Here is a 20,535-nt window from a genome sequence, read left to right on the forward strand (position 1 = left end):
GCAAAATCCTCGTCTATCGAGACATGATGTGGATCGGATTCACAATGAAAAGTTTCACATATGGTTTAGAAAACATGTAATTGTGAACCAGCTAAAATGCTTTTACACACACACACACTATATACAATATCATTTTTTAATTAGTTCTTGCTTATTTATAATTGATAGGTTGAGAAGATACATATGGCTGGTGAGCAAATACCAGAAGAAATTCAAAATCTAGCAATTGGTCCATCAAAGCGAGAAAAAAGGATGAACGGATATATAAGTAATGGAGTTAGATACCTAACAAAGTCTCGTGATGCAAAGCTAAAAACACAAAATAGTGGAGTTATGGTAAAGGCTGCCAATCAGAGCTATGCAAGCGCAAGAGACAGAAATCCCATATTAGCAGAAGTCACCTTTTATGGAATTCTCACTAACATAATTGAGTTATATTATACCGCAAACCTCAAGTTTATTCTATTTAGATGCGAATGGGTGGACAATAACAAGGGGCTTATTGTGAAAGATGATTATGGATTTACTCTTGTTAATTTTTCTCATCTACTCTACAAAAGGCAGCACCCGTCAAATGAACCTTTCATCTTTGCTTCTCAAGCTCAACAAGTGTTTTATGTCCATCATCCAATGATAAAAGAATGACAGATTGTAGTTGAAATTAAACCAAGAGGTTTTTATAATTTAGGTGAAACCAAACCAACAAATGAGCAAATGGAATATCCCATGGAATTATGGCCCGAACAACAGCTGGATGATACTATATTTGAAAATGAAGAGGACATTGAATGGCTTAGAGAAGGTGTGCCAGGAATAAAAATTGACCCACTTACTTTGGAAACTAATGAGAAATATGATGAAGAAAACGACACATCTTAGTTACTTTTATTATTTTTGTCCCTATTTTAGTAAGGAAAGTTATTGAACATATATAGATCATCGAGTTGGAAATTTCTTACTATGCTTTTTAGTTGTTTAAATCTCATATGTGCATGTGTCTTTTTGTTTGGCTTGTTAGTTTGATATTATTTTATACTTTTGGATAGCAGAAAAAAATTCAATTTTGCAGGAACTAATAGTTTTTGAGCAACTTTGTTGTGATGGCAAGAAAAAGACAGAGAAATTTCAGTCAAGAAATGCTTCTGCCTGATTTTTCGGAGCAACAAAAAGAACAAATGGGAGGTGCGGCGATGCCCCAACCACCTCAAAACTGGTCACAAAATGAAGGACAAGCTATCCGATCTGGTAAATAAAGAAATAATTCACATGAAATAGAAAATTCCCTAGGTACTTATTCTGTATAATATCTTATTTTCTGGAATAGTTACACTTTGTGTATTTGTACACTTTTTCATAAGCAGCCTCTTTTTTATATTTGGTTATTGCAGACTCCAGTGCTAGTGAAGAGCGATCTAAGCGACCTAGGGGTCCTACTATGATGCACTCAGGATGGGGAAAAGATGGTGGCATTTTACATGTTGAGTTCAATGATCTTAGCCAAGCTATTGGGTCTGATGCAGCTAGATTGAGTTCAAAACTTGGTGTCATAGCACGAAATGAAATTTTAGCTCCCTTAAATCATAAAGATTGGAGGTTTGTGCCTAAACTGTACAACGATAGGATATGGTCTCATATTAAGGTGATTAGAAAAATAAAGAAAAATATTATATACTAAGATGCTTATTGATATTATGCTTTTATACATGTATTATATGTTGATGTTTGCAGGAAAATACTGATGCAACTGAGGATATGAGACGTATGATATCGGTTGGATCTAAATGGAAAGAATGGAAGCATGAAGCAAAACTGATCGGTTATGAGCCATACAATAACGATATTGAGCGCTTAGCTAAACTTTCAGATAGGGTAGAAGAAGACCAGTGGCGTGCATTAGTTCATTATTGGAGCTCTAATGAAGCAAAGGTATTCTCCATGCATCAAGCATCTTCCTCTCTCGCTCTTAGCACATGCTTTTAACGCATTCCGTATGCGGGTCATACTTTTTCCTTTAAATATTTTTATGCTTTTCCTCTGTCATTCTTCTTACTTTTTATCTTTTTTCTTTTAAAAATTATTTCCCCATGAATTATCTCTAATATATAAAATTATGTGTAACTTTTCTAGGAAAAAAGCGAGTGGAACAAAGAAAGTCGAAGGAAGTTGACTATGCCACACACATCAGGAAGAAAAAGTCATTCTCAAATTATATATAATGTATGCCATGTTTACTATAAACTTTATATATCAATACTTATTTTCTTAAATATATTTGCAACACCTTTTTTACTATTTAAATAGATGACAAAGAAGAATGGTGTAAAACCAAGTCGTATCGAGGTGTTCAAAGAAACACATAGGAGAAAGAATAAACAACCAGTAAATGAGATAGCTGATGAAACTATGGTAAATTCTCATTCTTTATGAATATAAAATTACTTTCTTTCGAATATAAATTTTATTAACTTTTTATTGTTTTACCTTTTCCTTTTTACCTCTTCTTTCCAAAAGAAAGAAAAGGATGAACTTGCTAAGTTGTATCCTGAGTTAAATGTCCCTGAAAGTGCTCCAAATAATGTGTATGCACAAATTATGGGACCGGACACTCATGGAAATGTTCGAACTCTAGGAAAAAGAGCAGCTCCAAGGTTTGTTTATGGCCCTGCATATAAAAGATCCCAGGCCGAGCAAAGAGAATTTGATAGAAGGGTTGAGATAGAAGTTGAAAAAGCTACCTCTGCTATAAGAATCGACATGGAAGAAAAATTGTCTGAAGCAAAAGAAGAAATAGAAGCGAAGGAGAAAAAGTTATTTGAAGCAAAAGAAGAAATAAAAGCGATGGGGGAAAAAATATTTGAAGCAACAAAGAATATGGAAGCAAAATTAGAGGATAAAGTAAAGTTGGGTATAGGTGCATATCTACAGTCTTTGGGTATTACTATTGGCTCAAATGGGAAATTGTTTGGTAAAGAGCAGGTGCAAAAATTTATTGTTTTTAAGATAATCTTGTAATTTAGTTTTCTTTTAATTGTTGTGATCTTCCTCTTTTGTAATAGGTTTCTGATAACTCAATGGACGATCACCAACAATCACTATCACCTTTTTCAGTTGTTCACACGAAGAAGGTGAGTTCGTAAACTCATTTTAACTATATCTTTGTCACGACCCAAAATCCACTAAGGGTCGTAATGGCGCCGGACACTGCTGTCAGGCAAGCCAACTAAAATACTTAATTAGATTCCAATTTAGATAATTTTGAAAACCCAGATTTTCCTTCTAATTTCATAAGTAAAGAGACAACTGCTTCAATTCAAATTAAATAATAAGCAATTAATACAAAATATTTCAAAACCATCCCAGAACCCGGTGTCACAAGTGCATGAACAATTTCTAAGAAATAATATAATACAACATCCGTCCGGAATACAGTCGACAGAAAGTAAATACAATATACTGGAAGGGACTATACTAGCTGTGGGCCGCCTCGAATAATGCAACTCACCTAATCCCCAAATCATCTGTGCTGCTACGCCCATTAGGCCACTAGAGTTACATATACCTGTGCAACAAAAATGCACAGAAGTGTAGTATGAGTAAAACAACGTAGACTTAATGAGTATCCCGTCTAATCTCGAAGAAGTAGAGATGAGATGGTCGACTTCGACACTTACTAGTCGAGGCGTACGGCCCGCTCTAACAGAAAATAAACTGTGCACTGTCGAGGGTCGAACGGCGAGAACCATAGATGCATCTATTTAATCTGCCGAGGCGTTTGGCCCGTTCCAAAATTAAATACACAGACAGTCAATCAAGAAGTCCACACGGAGTAATTATCCAATGAAAACAAATCCTCTTTTAACCATTTAAGAAAAATAAAGTTTTATCTGTTTAGGAATTCATTTACTAATTCGATGTGATTTTAAGCAATTCAAGCTATCGATAGGTTCACAGATAATTCAAGTATAGCATGCTTTTGGGTCCTAACTACCCGGACAATAGCATAATAGTAGCTACGCACGGACTCTCGTCACCTCGTGTGTACGTAGCCCACACAAATAGGAGCAAATATCCAATTAATTCACCTATGGGGACAATTCACTCTTACAAGGTTATAAAGGAGACTCACCTTGCTCCGAAGCCTATATTCCGATTCAAGAACGCGCTCAAACCTCCACATTCGGAGCCGAACACTCCAAAACTATTCAAATAGGGTAGGAACTAGTCAATACATGCTCAAAAGTTCATATTCTAATTATTAAACCAATTTCCCAACTTTAAATGCAAGGTTCCTAATATTCATTCCCGGGCCCACGCGCCCGGATTCCGGAAATTTTTGAAGAAAATTGTTACCCATAACCTAAGGATCAAGAATATATGATTTTTACTTCATTCCCTAACAATTTTCGTGGTCAAATCTCGTTTATACCAAATTCTAGGTTTTTCATCAAAAACCCTTGATTTTCCTAAATTTTCACATGTTAATCTACCCATAATCTATGTATTTAACTTATGATGTGTAGAAATTACTTACCTTTTTGATGATGATAGAATCCCTCCTCAAATTCTCTCAAAAATCGCCTAAGGCCAAGTGGGAAATGAGGGAAATGAGCTAAGTCTCGGAATAAAAAGCCACAGCTCCAGACGCGAAGTCGCATTTGCGACTCCAGGCTCGCAATTGCGATGTCGCATTTGCGACAATTGCATCGCAAATGCGAAGCCTAGCCCACCCTGTCCTGGTCGCATTTGCGACAATATCCTTCGCAATTGCGAAGGTGACAGCCTTGCAAAATGGATCCCTCGTTCGCAAATGCGAACTTTCCCCTGGAAGCCCAGGCTCGCAAATGCGAACGGAAACTCGCAAATGCGAGGTCGCATTTGCGACCAATGCTTCACAAATGCGATCATACCAGTACCAGCAATCCTATTTCTTAGCAAATCACTCCAAAGCTATCCCGAATCTCCCCCGAGCCCCCGGGGCTCCAAACCAAACACTCGTATAAGCCTAAAAACATAACACGGACTTGCTCAAAGCCTCAAATCACATCAAACAACGCTAGAACCATGAATCGCACTCCAATACAAGCTTAATGAACTTTGAAATTTCAAACTTCTACATTCGATGCCGAAACCCGTCAAATCACGTCCGATTGACCTCAAATTTTGCACACAAGTCATATTCGACATTACGGACCTACTCCAACTTCTGAAATCGGATTCCGACCCCGATGTCAAAAAGTCCACTTCCGGTCAAACTCCTCAAAAACCTTGAAATCCTATCTTTAGCCAAATGACTCCAAAATGACCTACGGACCTCCGAATTCACTTCTGATCGCGCTCCCAACTCCAGAATCACCATACGGAGCTATTCACAGACTCGGAAGTCCAAACGGACATCGATAACACTGAAATGCACTTCAAGCCAAACTTATAAAATTTCTTCTAAAATGCTAACTTCCATAATAGGCGTCAAAACGCTTCCGGGTTATGGACCGGGCACAATCCCAAGTCCGAAATCATCATACGAACCTGCTGGAACCTTCAGATCCAGATTCCGAGGTCGTTTAATCAAAAATCCAATCTTTGCTAATTCTTACAACTTAAAGCTTCTGAAATGAGAATTCTCTTTCCGAATCAACTCCGAATTTCCCGAATTTCAATTCTGACCACGCGTACAAGTCATAACACCTGAAATGAAGCTGCTCATGGCCTCAGACTACTGAACGACGCGCTAGGGCTCAAAACGACCGGTCGGGTCGTTACATTCTCTCCCACTTAAACATACGTTCGTCCTCGAATGTGCTGAGAACTACACTGAAGTAGTCTGAAATCACTGTTTAACACCTCGTGCACCTTCCCGTGCTACCATAACTCAGTTGAGCACCTTAGCTCGATCAATTCTGAAGATATTTCCTTTTATTCAAGCAAATAAGCCTTTAAGTCCAATTCCAACATCCGGAATTCCATGCTAGGCCTGTTTCCAACATACACTCACCATATCAACATCTACACGCAGCACCATGACGTGACTGTATACCTTAGCTGAATTCACACTGTGCACCATTTTACTCATAGGACCACAATAACATTCTCTGACCAATTTAGTCGGAATTCCACGAATTTGATGCTCCCATTACACCGCATGACATACATAGGTCTTGTCCTAACTCTTACAATACCGACACGACGGATGAGATGTGTATAAATTCTTAACCACTGCCGAAACAACAATTCATTGGGTCTCTACTCCTGGCAAGAACTATCACCTCATTCTGAACCAAACAATGGTCTTAGCTCCTTGATATACTTCATATACTCAGATTGCACTGATCTCGAATTCAATGATCTCGTCTCATCCAGTACGAACTGCTCAGGCAATAAGACACCCCGACATGACCAAAAGTCCCATATGATGCTACCATGTGCCAATGGGCTACCATATCGAACAAGATATAAAGGAAAGCAAATTTTGAGAAGGAAATTCAACTACACCGCTTGCGAATCATACATGCGACGCGGTCGACTTAATTAAATAAACAGCCCGCTTGCGAATCATACATGCGACGCGGGCACACATCTAATATAAGCTTCCCTCATAAAATAGGAAACAAAACACATAAAAACAGATACGGGGAACTGTACTCAGCTTCACACTGTTGCGGCGCACAACCCGATCCGAACAACATAACCATGGCGGTGTGCCACCCGATCCACCCATAAAACTCACATAAGGAGATACGCACCGAGCTAGATTGCTCATTTGAATAATATACCGAATATTGGTCATAGGCACACTAAGTGCATAATTCCATCTTTGGGGAGACATATAGCGACAGAAGCCACAAAACTCAAGCACAACTGAGGTGCGATATATAATTTAAAATCTCAAAAGCCATCCTGCTCATATAACGTCATCTCTACGCGGATCCCCAACACATAAGCAATTTCTCAAGCTGCTCCCCAACTTACACGGCGCAACGTATCACTACATGAAATATCTGACAATAAAATAACACCCTGTCTACTCCTCCATAAGGAGCGCATTACTGAATTGAACACGTCTGGCCTGATATAGAGACCATATTCACATTTGAATCCATCCACCGACCTCAAGCCGATTCTGATCGCACTGAACTAGGCTAATTACCTTTAAAAGGTCCATAATAACTCTTCTTCCGCTCATAACACATAAGAACATCCATCATACTCGGAGAAATCATCCGCAGTCCATGACTCAATAGACTGAGTGCCCTCCAGGCATATATTCTCAAATAAATGATATTATCACAACCTTCATACTTTGTTTAAGTCTTTAATCAATCATGTGACTACCTGCCACACTTATACAATCTTCATGTGGGACAGACTCCCACAACTTACCATAACAATTAACTAGGTCGTACCTCCAAACCACCGGCCGCACTAACGCTGAAAAGCGATCAAGAATCGTTAACCAGGATGCAAAGCCCTTTTTACAAAACACCGATCTCAGGTGACGCTGATGACAAAACCAACTTACCTTAAACATCGAAACTTCTTTCCTGCTCATCCGAGCTCGTGACATCCTTGTCAACACTGAACTGCTACCTTGATCTTCACTTCAAGTTCCATACCACTCACTGCACCCAACATGCCGATATACAATAGAACTCGTTTTTCATCACAGCTTCGGAACCACTATTAGATTAACACTTCATCATATAAAACTTTACACTTAACTCACTTCAGGAGGACCATAGCAACACACAGGTGAATTCTCATGACCGTAGAATATGTAAATCTCTAAGTAGTGGTCTAAACCACCATAGCCCTTTCGGGGTCCACCTCAACATAACAGGCCACAACGGTAGAATACCTTCTGAATAACACTAACTACGACGGCCGTCAAGCCTCGCACACACCGTCACAATTCACTTGCATAACTTGATCGCGCTAAAAAAACTGATCATTACCAGCAACATGCCAATTCGACTATGGCTAACCAATCCCTCTTCTTCCAATTTGTCCTTGATTGCCATAGAAACAATGATAACCCCATTGTACACTTAACACACTCCATCCACACTCATCCCGAGTGACCCTGAATCACGAGACCATGCTGTCTCAAATCCCACGAACCATTTCATACCTCCCAATTTCTACATCGCAAGTCAAAACATCATAGAACATTATGTACCTCTTCTCTTAGGCTGCTATCAAGCTTGATGCTTAACCGTACCTATAGGCTCGAAATCATTAGGCATCGCACTTTAACTTTTGAGCTCACTATGACCGTTGCTGAGAGCCACCCGCTCTAACTTCGCCCCGAATTTAATAAACTCCATGAATCTTCTATCACATGAATACCCTCTCGGCGAAGAACCCGGCCGAATCACTTCCCTTGGAACCCGCATCTATACAAAGAACGAATCCTGAATCCCTTCCGAATCTGAACATGAGCCAATAAGGCCAACCATAGCACACCCTTAACAATTCCTTTGCTCAAATTACCACTTATGTTCTTTTCCCGTAGCTGGAGTAACCCATCAATATGGTAATAACCAGAAACCTCGCAAGTAGTTAACCATGCAACCCAATCATAGGCGGTGGGACTCTCCCACTTAGCTTGAAGCCGTTATTACACAACTCTGGCATTCACCAGGACTCTTTATCTCTTATTGACGTAACCTTGCGCAATCAACCACCAAAATTCTCGGAATTTTACTGTAAAACCCCATTTTTATACTCTGAATCATCAACCACATTTGCACGACCGATCCCTTTGCTGTATAACCAATAGAATTCTTCGCAGAAGCCTCGCCAACCACGTGACCGCTAACCTTCTCACAGGAATAACCCACCTATAGAAATCACTTCCCAACATCTTCCAGCGCTGCTACACGGGGTACAATCACTACGACATCAATAACCCATCCTGAGTCCAAGCTTACTCTCCAGCTGCACAAGTCCATTCGCCCCTCGTAGACGTCAATCAAATGTGCGGCAACATTCTTCCAATTCAAAGTTATATTGCATCCTTCTTCATTCAAGCAGCTCCTTCCCGTTATATCAAATCTCCTGCCGCATAATATCCCATACTTCAAATTAATTCGTAGGCCCAAATCACCAATCACTAAAATTTCCCCAAATCTCTCTAAACTCTTATTAAGGTGCATAGTCACCCTACCACAATGCCCATATGCAACTCCGCCACTCTCCCACTTTGGCGGAACTCATCCCTTTAATCGACTACTCGACCCTTGGCCCCTTATACTCGGTCTTCTAGAAATTTTTAGCCACCGCCTGACACTTCCCGTAGGTCTATCCTTATCCTTTGCTGCTCAGTTGTTGCCTTAAACAAAATCTATCTTCGTAGCACTTGTACCCACCATCGCTACTAACTTTAAACCTTTCTGAAGATCATCTTTCTCGAGCCGCCGACATTAGAAACACCAATTGAATCCTTAACTACCGCACCCTGGGATATCTGACAACCGCATTTTCAATACTACTTCACCATAGCTTGCCCCAAAAGGCGAATTGCAGAAGACCATAACACCGGCGAACTTAACACATACAATTGAGGACGGCAATACCACGTCGCAGATGAAGATTACACCACACTTGAAAACACCCAGCCTCGCTACTCCATTAACCCAAATCTGAACATTCTTAGCCCGATTGCCTTTCCCCTGTCAGGAATAAAATACTGATTCTCTAGATTATGCACTGGGTAAACCTCCCTTTAAGTCATTCACTGCCCCGACACGTAGGCAAATGTCCTACCATCATATCAATACTGCGGACCAATAGTTTATAGCATCATGGCAACTTGTGCCTAGCCTCAGAGCCCTCAAAAGTACCGCTACTGGGCTGAAACAATAAAGTATACTTCTACAAAGCGACGATAATAATCCGGTCAGCTATACCGAAAGAAACATCCCATATCACATCTGTAGTACCATTACATTTCTTCAATTTCAATTTATAACAAGCGGTTCGCGTCACATAAGATTGAGTAGGAATGATTTAAAGGCATACGCCTCCAAGGATCAAATCGCACGATAAGGAATCAAGAAGGGAAGTACTCCTAACAGTCCTGCAGCCTCCCGAGGATAAGTACAGACGTCTCCGTACCGATCCACGAGACTCTACTAGACTTGCTCATGACTCGTGAGACCCTAGGAACCTAGTGCTCTGATGCCATGTTGTCACGACCCAAAATCCACTGAGGGTCGTGATGGAGCCGGACACTGCTGTCAGGCAAGCCAACTAAAATACTTAATTAGATTCCAATTTAGACAGTTTTGAAAACCCAGATTTTCCTTCTAATTTCATAAGTAAAGAGACAACTGCTTCAATTCAAATTAAATAATAAGCAATTAATACAAAATATTTCAAAACCATCCCAGAACCCGGTGTCACAAGTGCATGAGCAATTTCTAAGAAATAATATAATACAACATCCGTCCAGAATACAGTGGACAGAAAGTAAATACAATATACTGGAAGGGACTATACTAGCTGCGGGCTGCCTCGAATAATGCAACTCACCTAATCCCCAAATCATCCGTGCTGCTACGCCCATTAGGCCACTAGAGTTACATATACCTGTGCAACAAAAATGCACAGAAGTGTAGTATGAGTACGAAAGCAACGTGTACTCAATGAGTATCCCGTCTAATCTCGAAGAAGTAGAGACGAGATGGTCGACTTCGACATTTACTAGTGGTCCAATAATAATGTCAATAATTTATTAAATCGTGGACTCTTATAAACATGATTTTCCAATAGGGGGAAACAAATAAAAAATTATTTCTTTTATAGGAAGTGTCCCAAAATTCCTTTTCATTATTTATCGAAATATTCTCAATCCATGAAGAGGCAATAACAACTTCAATAAGTTCAAGGCGGCAATACAAGCATGCGCAAATCATGACGAGGCGTACGACCCGCTCCAACAGAAAATAAACTGTGCACTGTCGAGGTTCGAACGGCGCGAACTATAGATGCATCTATTTAATCTGCCGAGGCGTTCAGCCCGTTCCAAAATTAAACACACAGACAGTCAATCAAGAAGTCCACACGGAGTAATTATCCAATGAAAACAAATCCTCTTTTAACCATTTAAGAAAAATGATGTTTTATCTGTTTAGGAATTCATTTACTATTTCGATGTGATTTTAAGCAATTCAAGCTATCGATAGGTTCACAGATAATTCAAGTATAGCATGCTTTTGGGTCCTAACTACCCGGACAATAGCATAATAGTAGCTACGCACGGACTCTCGTCACCTCGTGTGTACGTAGCCTCCACAAATAGGAGCAAATATCCAATTAATTCACCTATCGGGACAATTCCCTCTTACAAGGTTAGAAAGGAGACTCACCTTGCTCCGAAGCCTATATTCCGATTCAAGAACACGCCCAAACCTCCACATTCGGAGCCGAACACTCCAAAACTATTCAAATAGGGTAGGAACTAGTCAATACATGCTCAAAAGTTCATATTCTAATTGTTAAACCAATTTCCCAACTTTAAATGCAAGGTTCCTAATATTCATTCCCAGGCCCACGTGCCCGGATTCTGGAAATTTTTGAAGAAAATTGTTACCCATAACCTAAGGATCAAGAATATATGATTTTTACTTCATTCCCTAACAATTTTCGTGGTCAAATCTTGTTTATACCAAATTCTAGGTTTTTCATCTAAAACTCTTAATTTTCCTAAATTTTCACATGTTAATCTACCCATAATCTATGTATTTAACTTATGATGTGTAGAAATTACTTACCTCTTTGATGATGATGGAATCCCTCCTCAAATTCTCTCAAAAATCGCCTAAGGCCAAGTGGGAAATGAGGGAAATGGGCTACGTCTCGGAATAAAAAGCCACAGCTCCAGACGCAGAAGTCATATTTGCGACTCCAGGCTCGCAATTGCGATGTCGCATTTGCGACAATTGCATCGCAAATGCGAAGCCTAGCCCACCCTGTCCTGGTCGCATTTGCGACAATATCCTTCGCAATTGCGAAGGTGACAGCCTCGCAAAATCGATCCCACGTTCGCAAATGCAAACTTTCCCCTGGAAGCCTAGGCTCGCAAATGCGAACGGAAACTCGCAAATGCGAGGTCGCATTTGCGACCAATGCTTCGCAAATGCGATCATACCAGTACCAGCAATCTTATTTCTTAGCAAATCACTCCGAAGCTATCCCGCATCTCACCCGAGCCCCCGGGGCTCCAAACCAAACACTCGTACAAGTCTAAAAACATAACACGGACTTGCTCAAAGCCTCAAATCACATCAAACAACGCTAGAACCATGAATCGCACTCCAATCCAAGCTTAATGAACTTTGAAATTTTAAACTTCTACATTCGATGTCAAAACCCGTCAAATCACGTCTGATTGACCTCAAATTTTGCACACAAGTCATATTCGACATTACGAACCTACTCCAACTTCCGGAATCGGATTCCGACCCCGATGTCAAAAAGTCCACTTCCGGTCAAACTCCTCAAAAACCTTCAAATCCTATCTTTAGCCAAATGACTCCAAAATGACCTACGGACCTCCGAATTCACTTTCAATCGCGCTCCCAACTCCAGAATCACCATACGGAGCTATTCACTGACTCGGAATTCCAAACGGACATCGATAACACTAAAATGTACTTCAAGCCAAACTTATGAAATTTCTTCTAAAATGCTAACTTCCACAATAGGCGTCAAAACGCTTCCGGGTTATCCAAAACCCGGACCGGGCATACGCCCAAGTCCGAAATCATCATACGAACCTGGTGGAACCTTCAGATCCCGATTCCAAGGTCGTTTACTCAAAAATCCGATCTTAGCTAATTCTTACAACTTAAAGCTTATGAAATGAGAATTCTCTTTCCGAATCAACTCCGAATTTCCCGAAATTCAATTCCGACCACAAGTACAAGTCATGACACCTGAAATGAAGCTGCTCATGGCCTCAGATTGCTGAACGATGCGCTAGGGCTCAAAACGACCGATCGGGCCGTTACAATCTTTTTAACTATAAATTACGAATTGATATTACTATGGGTGTGGCCTTAGTTTATTGCTTTTACTTTCTGTTCGTGTCTAATTTCAACTTAAGAAAGTTATGTATATGTTTTTTGGGTACCTCACATGGGTTTCAGGGATAGTTGCACTCCCATTTTAAAGAATCCTGGTTTTCTAGCTTGTGCTATTTTGGGAAAATGTTAATTATAATCTTTTACGTGTCTACATTATATTGGAGTTATTGCCTAAGGGTTTAGTTGTGCTGGGTTCACTTTAACCAGATGGGCTCCGATAATTTCAAAAGAACAATGCTTTGTTTAAGCACACATAGTTGGTTTAAGTTATTGGTAAAAACTTTGCAGTGACCGAGTATTTCTCCTTTTCTTGCATATGTGCATTTGATGCGACAATCAAATCGAAAAGGCTGTTTATGTTTGCCACATTTAGTTGCACAATTGGATTTATCTCTGCCATGGAAAAGAAAAATTACTTTACAAAGGGCTTAAGGATTAAGAAAATGTTGTATTGGATTATGTAGAAGTTATTTGGTTATATTTGTGGTTGGAGTACGGCTGATTGGTTGTATAAAATAGGTCACACTGTAAGTTTTTGCAAGTTTACTTTTACTCACATATTTGATTCAGGTGTTCTTTATTCACATAGAAGGTTGGATTATTTTTTAACATCATATGATGTTTGATTTATAAGTTATTTGGTTTAATTTCTTCTCTTGCATATTTCTTATAAGGTTTAGAATTCTAATGTCTGTCTCTTTTCTTTTTTTTTTTGGATATGTGGCTATTATGTGCTGCTTTAGTGAAAAATAATTTGAAGGGTATATTCGGATCGATGTATGGTTCATTTCAGCTAGCTAAATTGATCTCTTACTTAAGAGATACTTAGTGGGTAGTTTTACTTGGCATAGAACTCAAATTTACTTTATCTTATTTAGCAACCTTATCTTCCAAATGCAATTAATAGAAGTATCTTGAGGGATTTTGGAGATGTCATTACTAATATGAAACATATTATAAAGGGATTTTGTAACGACCCGGCCGGTCGTTTTAAGAATTAACGCCCCGATTCCTATTAATTGCTTTCCCCGTGTTTGTTTCTGCTATTGTGAGTTGCCGGGAGGATTCGTTTTGAATTTCTGAGTGTTTTGGGACACTTGGTCTCTCAATGAGAGCTTAAGCTTTAGAATTTGGACCGTAGTCGGAGTAGTATGAAGACGGCCTCAGAATGGAATTCGGTCGGTTGTGTTAGCTCCATTGGGTGATTTCGGGCTTAGGGGCGTGTTCGGATTGTGTTTTGGAGGTCCGTAGCTTATTAAGGCTTGAAATGCCGAAAGTTGAATTTTTGAAGTTTCTGGTTCAATAGTGAAATTTTGATATCAGGGTCGGAATCCGATTCCGAGAGTTGGAATAGCTCCGTAGGGTTGAATGTGACTTGTGTGCAAGTTTCGGGGTCAATCGGACTTGGTTTGGTTGGTTTCGGCATCGGTTGTAGGTTTCTTGAAGTTTCAAGTTCTTTAGGTTTGGATTGGAGGGTGATTCGTGATTTTAGCGTTGTTTGATGTGATTTGAGGGATGGAATGAGTCCGTATGATGCTTTAGGATTGCCTGGTCTGTTTGGTTGAGGTCCCGGGGGCCTCGGGCGAGTTTTGGATGCTTAACAGATTGGAATTTGGACTTAAGCAAAATCTGAGTTGCTGAACCTGTCATAACCGCACCTGCGTGTGTAGGACCGCAGGTGCGGCACCGCAAAAGCGGTATGAGGATCTCAGGTGCGGTCTGAGGCCCAAGTAGAGTTGGTTGCAGATGCGGCCCAAGAACCGTAGAAGCGGACCGTATCTGCGAGTATAGGATCGCAGGTGCGACTTATGGTCGTTTAATGAAAAGTCGCAGGTGAGGACAAAAGGTTGTAGAAGCAGGACCGTACGTACGGTAGGCCTTCGCAGGTGCGAAAATCGCTGGGTAGAAAAGGGGAAAAAATGAGGGTTTGAACTCGTAACTTGGAAAAACAATTTGGAGCTCGGTTGAGGGCGATTTCTCGAGGGTTTTTGAAGGAGAAACATTAGGTAACGATTTCTATCTTGATTTTGATCCTAGAACTATAATCTATTGTTGTTTTCCTCTTCTAATTAAGGAAATTGGGGGTAGAAGTTCGAAAATGGGAGAAAGGTTCCCCAATTGAAAAATCCATGTTTGAGTGAGACTTTGACGTCGGATTTTGGTGATTTTTGTTCGAGTGTGTTCGTGAGTGATCGGGGGTTCTGAATTTGTAAATTTTATCCCATTTCGAGACGTGGGATCGGGGGACTTTTTGGGCGATTTTTTTAATTTCGCGTGTTAGCTTCGAATTAATTAGTTAAATTAGTTACTTGAAGTTATATTTACATTATGCAATTAATTTGAATAGATTTGGGCCATTTGGAGTCGGGTACTCATGGCAAGAACGTGATTTCGAGTTGATTGAGCTGGTTTGAGGTAACTGTCTTGCCTAACCTTGTGTTGGGGAACTCCCCTTAGGATTTTGGTATTGTTGTTATATGAGTGCCGTGTACGTGAGGTGACAAGTGTGTACACGTGCTAATTGCTGAAAAACCCCGTTTTCATTTAAGTAAATCTCTGTGTTTCCCTTTTTGTTGAGCACTACTAGTATTTAAAGCCTATGGTTTAGCTTAGGAAAGCATGCTTAAGTGACTTAACTGTACTATCTGCTTAAACTGTCTACTTGAAATCTGTGCAGCATGTTTAGAATAGAAATCTCTGCTTTTCTTGGTATGAACTTGGATAGAACTGTAGATTCTTTCTTGAGACTGTTGTGTGTTTACTTTGGGACTACGGATCGGTATTCCGGTAGATCCCCCTTGCATGTTTACTTTGGGACTACGGATCGGTATTCCGGTAGATCCCCTTTCACATTTATATTTGGGACTACGGGCACCCGGTAGATTCCCCTGTACTGGATATTTACTTTGGGACTACAGATCGGTATTCCGGTAGATCCCCCTGCACATTTATAATTGGGACTACGGGTCAGCACCCGGTAGACTCCCCTGTACTGGATATTTACTTTGGGACTACAGATCGGTATTTCGGTAGATCCGTTCTCGCGGTACACCTGGCATAGCCAGCGTCACGGTTTTGGCGTGACAATCAAGAATAGCATAATGGGGCGATAAGCAGTCCATGCCCAAGATAACATCAAAATCTACCATGCTGACCAATAATAAATCGACTCTGGTCTCAAAACCACTAAGAGTAACCAAACACGACCGATAAACGCGGTCCACAACAAGAAAATCTCCCATAGGAGTAGAAACATAAATAGGGGAACTCAATGAATCCCGAGATACGCCCAAATACGGGGCAAAATAAGAGGACACATAAGAATAAGTGGAGCCTGGATCGAATAAAACCGATGCATCTTTATGACAAACCAGGACAATACCTGTGATGACAGAATCGGAGGCGACAACCTCAGTACGGGCATGAAAGGCATAATATCTGGCCTGGCCTCCCCCTCTAGGGCAACCTCTACCTCTAGCTGGCTTGCAGGTGGGGTAGCAACTAGTGCTGAAATCATAGCCTGGGAACTCTGCGGAGCGTGCTGTGGCTGAGAAGTCTGTGGAGGTGCACCCCTCCCTAATCTAGGGCATTCCCTCACCATATGGCATGTATCGCCACACTTAAAACAACCTCACTGCCGACGTGGCTGTGGGAACTGTGCGGTACGGGTACTCTAGGACCCCTGAACACCTGAAACACTGTGCGAAGACTCAAATGCAAACTGAACTGGCTGACCCATAAAACCTCTACCATGCCGTACCCTGCCTCCAAAATAAGGACCAATGGATCTCTCCGGTCTATGAGGTCTCCTCGCCTCCTTGTACTCTCTCTCCTGACCTCGTCTGTCCTCTCTCTCCTAGACCCACCTGTCCTCTTCTCAGCAAGCGACCCTTACCACCTGCTGAAATGGGACAACAGGCTATGTCGCCAGACACCTGGAACCTGACCAAGGTGAACTCGCTGCTCTGGAGTGGGGGCGGCAGGAGTCTGGGTCTATGAAGTAGTTGGTACAACCTGAATCAATCCCGCCTGAACCAATGTACCGAACATGCTTAGGAACTGTGCTAATGTCTCCTGAAGTGCTGGAGTAGTAGTAGCAGTAGGCGTATCAGGTGCCTGGGCTCCGGCTGGAGCTACTGGTGGCAGCTCGCATGGGTGCTCTAGCTACACCACATGCGCGTTCTCGGCCTCTACCCCGGACCCGACCTCTGACGGCTCCAGCAGAGGGCGCGGGTGCCTGGTCATCTCCGGTAGCACGTGTCCTCACCATCTTGAGAGAATAGAAGACATAAGTTTAGAATTTCTAAGTCAATAATTTCGCAGGACAAGGAATCAAATGAAGTGAAATTTTTCCTAACAGTTACATAGCCTCTTATAGATAAGTACAGACGTCTCCGTACCGATCCGCGAGATTCTAATAAACCGGCTTGTGATTCATGATGACTCCTATGAACCTAGAGCTCTGATACCAACTTGTCACGACCCAAGTTCTCCCTTCATGAACTGTCATGACGGCACCTAGTCCCTACGACTAGGTAAGCCTAACAATTTGCGGAAAAAGGAAAACAAAACACGAAACTAGCCAAAATACAAGTAATATAATAGAGAAGTTTAAGAATGCCCCCGCAAATTTACGTTTGGGACTTCGGGACGATAACCTCGTAGATCCCCCTGTTGCTATCTCCGTGTACTGAGTTATATTCCTTCTGTGCTTTATCCTTTATCGATTGTTAGTAATTTAATCATACTGATTCATTTCATACTGCTTATCTTGTTATATATATATATATAACCAGGGCACTGACCTTCCTCGTCACTACCCGACCGACGTAAGGCTTGGCACTTACTGGGTACCGCTGTGGTGTACTCATGCCCTTTCCTGCACATGTTTTTCGTGTGCAGATCCAGGTTCTGCTGCTCAGCCGTTCTATCAGTGAGGCAATCGATATCAGAGACTTCGAGGTATATCTGCCGCGTCTGCGGATCCAGGATTCCCTCTCTATTCTTCCCTTTAGCTTTAGACTTCCTGTATTTACTTTTGATTTGACATTCTGGAGTTAGAACACTATGGACTTTTCCATAGCTTGTGATTTCATGAGATTCTAGGTTTTGGGATGCCTTGTGTTCAGTCTGAGAGGGGGGAAATTGTATATGCCGAGCGGGAGTGGAGGGGTACTTTAGATCACACTCCCAGTAGAGTTATTTCTTTCCTTAAGGCTCAACGAATGGTTGATAAGGGGTGTGACGCGTATCTAGCCTATGTGAGAGATGTTAGTATTGATACCCCCTACAGTTGATTCAGTCCCAGTAGTACGGGATTTTTCTTATGTGTTTCCAGCTGATTTTCCGAGCATGCCGCCCGATAGAGATATTGATTTTGGCATTGATTTGTTGTCGGGCACTCAGCCCATTTCTATTCCTCCTTACCGTATGGCTCCTCCTGAGTTGAAGGAGTTGGAGGATTAGGTACAGGAATTGCTTGATAAGGGTTTTATTCGGCCCAGTGTATCACCTTGGGGTGCTCCTGTCTTGTTTGTAAAGAAAAAGGATGGTTCTATGCGTATGTGCATTGATTATCGCCAGTTGAACAAGTTACAGTGAAGAACTGGTATCCTTTGCCTCATATTGATGATTTGTTTAACCAGTTACAGGGTGCACAAGTGTTTTCTAAGATTGACTTGGGTTCAGGTTACCATCAGTTGAAGATTCGGGAGCCGGATATCCCGAAGACTGCTTTTAGGACTCGGTATGGTCATTACGAGTTCCTTGTTATGTCATTTGGGCTGACCAATGCCCCAACAACCTTCATGTATTTGATGCACAGTGTGTTTCGGCCATATCTTGACTCATTCGTCATTGTCTTTATTGATGACATTCTAGTATACTCCCGGAGTCGGGAAGATCATGAGCAGCACCTGAGGACAGTGCTTCAAACTTTGAGAGAAAAGAAGTTATATGCCAAGTTCTCGAAATGTGAGTTTGGTTGGATTCTATGGCGTTCTTAGGTCACGTGGTATCTAGTGAGGGGATAAAGGTGGATCCGAAGAAAGTGGAAGCAGTGCAGAGTTGGCCCAGACCATCCTCAGCTACAGAGATCCGTAGTTTTCTTGGCTTGGCGGGTTATTACCGTCGATTTGTTGAGGGATTTTCATCCCATTACAGCACCTATGACCAGGCTAACCCAGAAGGGTGCTCCATTCCAGTGGACGAAAGTGCGGAACGGTATTAATGCAGGATGGTAGGGTGATTGCCTACGCGTCCAAACAGTTGAAAGTACATGAGAATAATTATCTTATCCATGATCTCGAGTTAGCTGCTATTGTTCACGCCTTGAAGATCTGGCGTCATTATTTGTATGGTGTTCCTTGTGAGATTTATACTGATCACCGGAGTTGCAGCATTTGTTCAAGAAGAAGGACATTAATTTGTGCCAGAGGAGGTGATTAGAGCTGCTGAAGGGCTATGATCTCACTATCTTGTATCACCCGAGCAAGGCCAATGTGGAGGCCGATGCTTTGAGTCGTCGGGTGGAGAGTTTGGGGAGTTTGGCTTATCTACCAGCAGCGTAGAGGCCCATGGTGATGGATGTTCAGGCCTTAGCCAGTTAGTTTGTGAGATTGGATCTTTCATAGCCCAGTCGGATTCTAGCTTGTGTGATTTTTCGGTCTTCGTTATTTGATCGTATCAGAGAGCGTCAGTATGATGACCCTCATTTGCTTGTCCTCCAGGACAAGGTTATGCATGGTGATGCTAGAGATGTAACCATTGGTTAGAACGGGATATTGAGGACGCAGGGTCGGGTATGTGTACCCAATGTTGATGGGCTTCAGGAGTTGATTTTAGAGGAGCACTACTGGAAAATTAGCCTATGGCAATCCCATAGACTACTAAACCGTTGCCGTAGGGATTCTGGAACGGTTTACAAACCGTCACATCAGCCGGCGTACCCATAGGTCTATTGGAACGGTTCTTGCAACGGTTTGCATCGCCGTGACAATAGATACGTCTATCGCAATGGTTTTCCCTTTCTCTGTTGGAACGGTTATTTTTTTCAATTGTTACGGTTTTAAACCGTTACTATATTGTTTATGCAACGGTTTTAACCGTTGCCATATTATTCAAAGAAACACTTGTATGAGCTATTGCTACGGTTATGTTGGATATAGCAACGGTTTCTTTAAGCTATCGCAACGGTTAGATTTGTATTTGGAACGGTTTGTAGATCATTTTGGAACAGTTTATGGGACCTATGGCAACGGTTTACATTGCTTACTGGAACGCCATTTGTGTCATATTGCAACGGTTCTGGTAGGCTATTGTATCAGTTCAGTTAAAACCAAAATATAGCACCTGTTATAAATAAATATTTATACATATAATAAATTATAATAACACAAAAATTTAAATACATCATAGAATAAAACTATTAATAATACAAAATTATCCATCA

General features: G+C 41.3%; 1 pseudogene; it reads left to right on the plus strand.

Annotated features, from left to right (window-relative positions):
* Window positions 715–20,397, plus strand: LOC109239325 (annotated as a pseudogene).

Source organism: Nicotiana attenuata, chromosome 1 (assembly GCF_001879085.1).
Source record: "Nicotiana attenuata strain UT chromosome 1, NIATTr2, whole genome shotgun sequence".
NCBI classification, from domain to species: Eukaryota; Viridiplantae; Streptophyta; class Magnoliopsida; order Solanales; family Solanaceae; genus Nicotiana; species Nicotiana attenuata.